Raw genomic sequence first — 6,677 nt, forward strand, 5'->3', positions numbered from 1 at the left:
CTATATTAAATCTTTTCCTTTGTAAATCTTTTGTAAAACACTTAGGAAATGTAATTTAGTTTAATTTTTCTATTTAACTGGGTAATAATGAAAAAAATGTGAATTTTTTTTCTCCATGTCATATTATAGGCAGAAAGCTTGTTAGGAGATATTTTTATTCAGTTTTTTAAAATTAAGTTTATTGGTACACTTTAGATATTCATAATGATCATATTCACCATAGGGAATATGTACCTGTCTATAATATATCTTGATTTTTTTTTTGTCCCCTAAACCCCTCACCTAGATTCAACTTCTCTTCTCCTCCTTATTTACAAATCTTTGTTTCCATTTTACCATGTTTTCTTTTTTATCTTTCTCCTTCCTTCCCTTCCTTCCTTCCTTCCTTCCTTCCTTCCTTCCTTCCTTCTTTTATTCTCCTCCCTCTACTTCCCATTTGTGTTTTTTTAAAAAAATTGTAGTTCCCATTTCTTGTGAATAACATTTTTAATGCTGATCCTGCAGAGAAGAACATGACATAACAATATGAAAAGCAAATTCAAATCAAGGTGAAAAGCTCTTCCTTCAAGCATTCTGAATGGCAGAACAGGAGCACAGTTCTGAGCACAATCAGCAACAGCAATATAGTGCGATCCTATCTCAAAACACAAAGAGAAGAAAAAAAAAACTTACAAAATAGAGTGAGTGGAATGAGAACAAAACTGAGTGTGAATGTCGAGACCCTGGGTTCAATCACCAGCAAAAAAGAAACAAAATTAGAGGAAAAAAAGACAACAAAGCATATTCTGTTAAACTAACAGTAGTGGTCTCATAAAGAATTTATTGCAGCTCACCTACTTCTATGTTGGATCTTTGGAGCAAAATTCCTGTTGAGTTCAACTTTTACTTTTGGCTCCATATTCTTTCAAAATATTATGCAGAGAATTTGGCAATGAATTGTTTCACTCGCTGATTCCATCAATTTCCCGAGAGACACAAATATCATCTTAATACCCAGAGATACTGAAGAATGGTGGAACAGGACAATGGGATGGGTTGTTAAGGAAGCTGGTCAAAAGGAAGGCCCAAACAGCTACTTTCTTTTAATTCAATGAGAAGTAAGATTTGTACTGATAGTGTTTGGACAGAATATCATGTCTGCATCTTGTACTATGAATAACCACTAAGAAGATAACAATGTACAATGTATTAATTATTGAAACTGTACTATAAATCACTTTTGAAATTGTCTCATTGCTGTTTCTCAATAAAATGAATAAAAAGTAAGAAATAAAGAGTCAAGTCACATTGAAATATCAATGCCCTATCTCAGGTCAGTCCCTAGTATATTTACTTCTCAAAAATGAATATATTGTGAATGAACAAATCTACATGTTTTATTCTCAGTAAGCGCCACTGTAGTACGTTTGCCTCTTTTGGATTTTATGAACTCTTCCTTCAGTTATTTTCTGTCCAAATATGAAAGGTTTTCACCTACTTGCCTCAGAGTATTTTCTACTTGATCAACCAGTAATGAACATAAACATCCATATGGATGGAAAAAGAAATGAATTTACAGTATCTGCGCTATATAAGCAAGAAGATGCTAAAAGATTCTCCTGCTAAACCCTTCACAATAAGCTTTAGTTTTTCTTCTGAAGGAGATGAAAATTACTGAATGATGTCTCTATTTCTTGTATTTTAATTGGGTTTTCAGCTACTTTGTCTCATTAGAGTAAATTGAGGATGGTGATATTGTAAGAAACACAAACATATTGAACAAAAATCAACATTTGGGCTTCACATTTACTGTAAGTAAGTCCTATAAGCCATGTTACAAAATATGTAAGGCAAAAATAACTCCTAGTGGCATAATCGTCCTTTTTTTTAAGTTCATTTCAAATACGTACTAAATATGCAGAGTTCTACTGGATATAATTTAATCTAAACATATGTAGTATAAATTTTATTTGAACAGCACAAACATATACCAAACTAAAAAGCTGGGGAGTGGTTAATTCATAAATTTAGAAAAATCACCATTATTTTTGAAACCATAATATGACTTGCTTTCCTACTTAAATTAGGATTTGTAAAAGTCTTTCTGTGATATCTTTGTTTTCCACATTAGGTACCTTCATAAAAATGGTCTTAACCATCCAACAGAAAAATATAAAAATGAAGTATAAGAAGTAAAGCCATGGTGTTATGTTGAGCTGTAGGAGACTCAGGTCAACAATTTCTGACACTGCCAGTGAAGCGGAAGACCCAATACTATTATGGACTACTGGACTCTTTTAGAATATTTTGCTGAGTTAACACACCTATAATATTCAAATGATAGAACTAAACAAAAAGGGATATATAAATGAATGTTCATTTTGTATCTGTGTATTCAAAATGGTTAGGATAGATATATAGTTCATTCTCTTGATGAATAGAGGGATTTGTTGTAATAGTGTTTGTAAATAGAATATCATGTCCACATCTTGTACAGCAAATAACCACAAGGAAGAGAGTATGCATTGTGTTAATTATTGAAACTGTCCTACCAATTTGATTTTAAACTGTCTCATTACTATTTGTCTCTCAATAAAATTATGGAAAAAATGAATAAATACTCAAATTAGAGGTGAGACAGAAATTATCTACTGTGATTATCAATGCTGTTTTTCCTTTGTTTTATTGGTTGTTTATACTTGCCTTTCTATTCTGCATAAGTATTATTTGTTTAACATTTTTATATATCTTACTTTCTGTGCTGTTGATTTTAGAAAGTTATAAGATGTATAATGTATGAAATGTTTTAAGCTTATTTGGCATAATTACATAATCTTATTAAAGTTATATGGGTTAAGAAAAAGAAAAAGACTACTGTTTCTATCACATTGTGCATTAATAATAAGATTCATTACCATTTATTGAGAGTTTTCTGTGACCCCAGTCATTGTTTTAGGTGTCGAGAAAGGAAATACGTAGCATTTATTCTTAAGTTCAGGTGGGAGCTGAGAAACAAAAAGACAGCTATTTCACCTTCATAGGCACCAAGAAATGGAAAACTTACTAAAGGAAACCCACCAACTAAGTCATAATTTGCCACATAAAATAGGTAACTAAGGACAGTGAATATATTCATAACTTAAACATAGATGTGGAAGAACATGTAACTTACAAGACTCTTTAGAATGTTATGATTATAGTATAAGTGTAAAAAAGTGACTACTAACAAATCTTAAAATATTTATTACAGAATAATTTTAAGAGAATTAATTGTTGAAAAAATGAACCCAAGCACTAAAGAGGATTTAAGAATTGAGAACATAGGAAATACCTTGCTGAATGTCAAATAACAATGCTCATTGTGTCATACTTGATGCATGCTGACATAGTAATGGAGAAGACAGATGAAAGCCTTTTGCTGGGAGTAATCAGTTAAAGTTGATTTTTTATTGAATATAAATATAAATGGGGAAACTTTCAGTGGGTCTTTCAGGATAAAGATATGAATGAACTTGTAGATATTTGTATCTTTCAATAAAATAGGAATGGTAGAGAAACAGATTTTGGGGAATTATAATTCAGTCTCAGATATTAAGTTTTATTGTCTCATGAAAAGTATCCTGCAAGTGGAAGGATTTTCAAATCAAGAGCACCAGTAAGAATGCAACCTGCAGATGTAGATGTGAAGGGTTGTGTCTCCTGTAGCTGGCTCTCGTAGCTTTTATTTGGCTGAGATAATCCATCATGACTGAGCAGCTATATTAAAACAGATACAGCTGAGCATGTGACTGTGGAGGGAAAATTGTGAACACACTGATTTCCACATGTCCTGTTTAACTGTAGTATGTGTTTATTGCTATGACCACTGTTATGATGTTTGGGTGAGGGCTAAGCATTTGCATTTTGGCATAATCAAAGAAAAGTTTGAAAGCACAATTTTTTGTGTGTGGAACTGGGGATTGAACTCAGGCCCCTGAGCTTGTCAGACAAGTGCTTATTCCACTGAGTCATCTCCCCAGCCCCCTGAAAGCACAATTTTAAATAGCACTTTCATGATTAATAAAAGGTTACTAAGAATAAGATGGAAAATATCCCCCAAAAGTCTCATGAAAAAGATGGGGCTCTCAGAAGGTGATTGGGTCATGGCAGCGCCCTATTAATCTGAGGACAAAGTCACTCATGAGTTCAGAGTGGAATATTCTATTAAGATGAAGTGCCCAGCTGGAAGCCACTGGGGTTGTAACTCAGAATCTGTATTCTTGTCTCTGGTTTCTCCCTGTGAAACCAAAGCTAAGTTATCTAAATTCAATAGGTTTTCAAAGGAGTTAGAAGTGACTATCAGCAATAAAACAAGAGAAAATGGATTTTTTTCAACTAAATACGTAATATACCACTATGACTGAGACTAAATCTCTGGATTAAAAAGATTGGTGGGGGTGTGAGAACTTTTGCACTCACCAGTTTCTACTTCATCAGTGCCCAGACCCTGCATATGTGTGGGACCATCCATTCCACTGGATTCTACTCCACACAGCCCCCAGGGCTGACATGTGTGTAGGACCTTTCATGAGCTTGCAAGAATCTCCACCATCAGACAGTCCTGGTGTGTAACACTAGAGCAGAACTCCCTGGAGAGATGCAAAAGGTGAGACCCACCCAACTAATCCAGGAGCAGAACATCTTGCCACAGGGGCACAATGGGTCCATCTCCATGGACTGCAGCACGAAGAAGCCAAGCACAGAAGCCAGACACAAGCCAGGCCCACAAGGATGAGTTCAAGCTTGGTAGATCTGGACCTGGTAAGCTGAGATACTTTGTAAGACCAAGATCTATGAAAGCATCCTCTCCTTTCTATCATGATTGAGAGAAGGGGAAACAGGTAACTGGATTGAATTAGTCTGTCTGGAAGATTGAGGATACAAAAAGAAGGATGATCAGACAGAACTTAGGGGAAATAATTTAAGTACAAATTCCCAACCTACTATTTTCTTAGCCATACCCTCATACTGTTTGTTCTTAGGGTCTAAAAGGCAAACCCGTTATACACAAAAGTTCACTAACTGCTAAATCTCACTACCCATTATTAGTGTTGCTAATTATAGTTCTGTAAATACAAAACTTTAACTGCCTTAACCACATAATCTCTTTTGGTAATAATATTGGTACATGCTAAGGTAATAACTGCACCAAAGTTCCACACCAAATGTCAGAAGACAGTGCTACATAAAATGACAAAGAGAAGGAGCGAAATACAATCTCAGGCCTTGAGCCCACCTGGAACAAATGCAGGAGACACCAGCATAGAAGAAATTGAAAATCACACACGAGAAATACCTGAAATAATAGTATCAGAAGTAATGAAACAACTGTAGAAAGTTATAGAGCAAATCAGATCAGAAATAATCTCTGAAGTAAAAAAAAGAAATGCTAACTATAATTAAAGAATTACTAATTGCTTCTAAAGAAGACACTGATAAAAAATAGAGAACAGAAAAAATGAAGGAATCCTTGAATGATCAATACAGGAAAGTAATAGAATTGAATGAAATATATTCAAAGATATATACAGGAAATTAAAACAGCAATCACAAGCTGGCAAAACCATTTGAATGACAGTGAAGATAGAGTTTCAGTACTTGAAGATGTTGCTGAAGCTACTGAAAAGGTAAGAAAAGATCTCTTTAAAACAAAGAGGATATAGAAAAATAATGATTCAACATCTGCAAGGCAATAAAAAGATGAACAACATAAGATTAATAGGCATCAATGAGAAAGGAGTCAATACAAATGATATAAAAAGAATATGCGCAGAAGTAATAGCAAAAACATCCCAAATATGGAACACAATCTGACATTAAAATTACACAAGCATATAGAACTCCAAATAACATCAACGAAATTAAAAACACATGAAGACATATAATAAAGATCAGAGAAATCCAGCATAAGAACAATATACTAAAAGTCACTAGAGAAAAGAAACAGATCACATTTAAATGAAAACTCATCAAAATAATGGCAGATATCTCTTATCAAACCATCAGCTCAAGACAAGGATGCAACAAAGGAGTTCAACTCTTCTGAGAAAACAAATTCCAGCCCAGACTGCTATACCCTGCAAAGCTCTCTTTCAAGTTTGATGGGGAAGTGAAATGCTTCCATGACAAAAAACAACTAAAGAATTTCATGATGACAAAGGCAATGGTACACAGACTACTAACAGATGTTCTAGAGAGGAACAAAAATGAGCACAACTCCATGAATGAGAACATAAAAAAAGCCACCAAATAGGGCAAATAATTAAACACATGGAAAAAAGGGGTTTACAAGAGCAGATAAATATGTCAATCATATGTCAGAAAATCTCAATTATAACCATCAATTCAAATGGACTCAATTCACCAATTAAAAGAAATAGACTGGTACATTGGATCAGGAAGCAAAATCCAACAATATGCTGCATATAAGAAACATATTTCACTCATAAAGAAATTCATAGGCTGAAATTCAAAGTATGGAAAACAATAACTACATGCCCCAAAACTCAGAAAAAAAACATGGGTAGTAATTCTGTTCTGAGACACTCTGAACTTCAAACCAAGAATGATGAAATGAAAGAAAGAAGGCCACAACACACTGCTTAGGGGAAAAATTTGAGAGGAAGAGATAATGCTCATAAATATGTATGCACTAAACA

General features: G+C 33.9%; 1 pseudogene; it reads left to right on the forward strand.

Moving 5' to 3' along the window:
* Positions 1 to 4,676: 4,676 nt before the first annotated feature.
* Positions 4,677 to 6,677, forward strand: part of LOC101569301 — a 40,645-nt pseudogene continuing 38,644 nt past the window's right edge.

The sequence above is a fragment of the Octodon degus genome, unplaced genomic scaffold (genome assembly GCF_000260255.1).
Source record: "Octodon degus isolate 3935 unplaced genomic scaffold, OctDeg1.0 scaffold00172, whole genome shotgun sequence".
Classification (NCBI taxonomy): Eukaryota; Metazoa; Chordata; class Mammalia; order Rodentia; family Octodontidae; genus Octodon; species Octodon degus.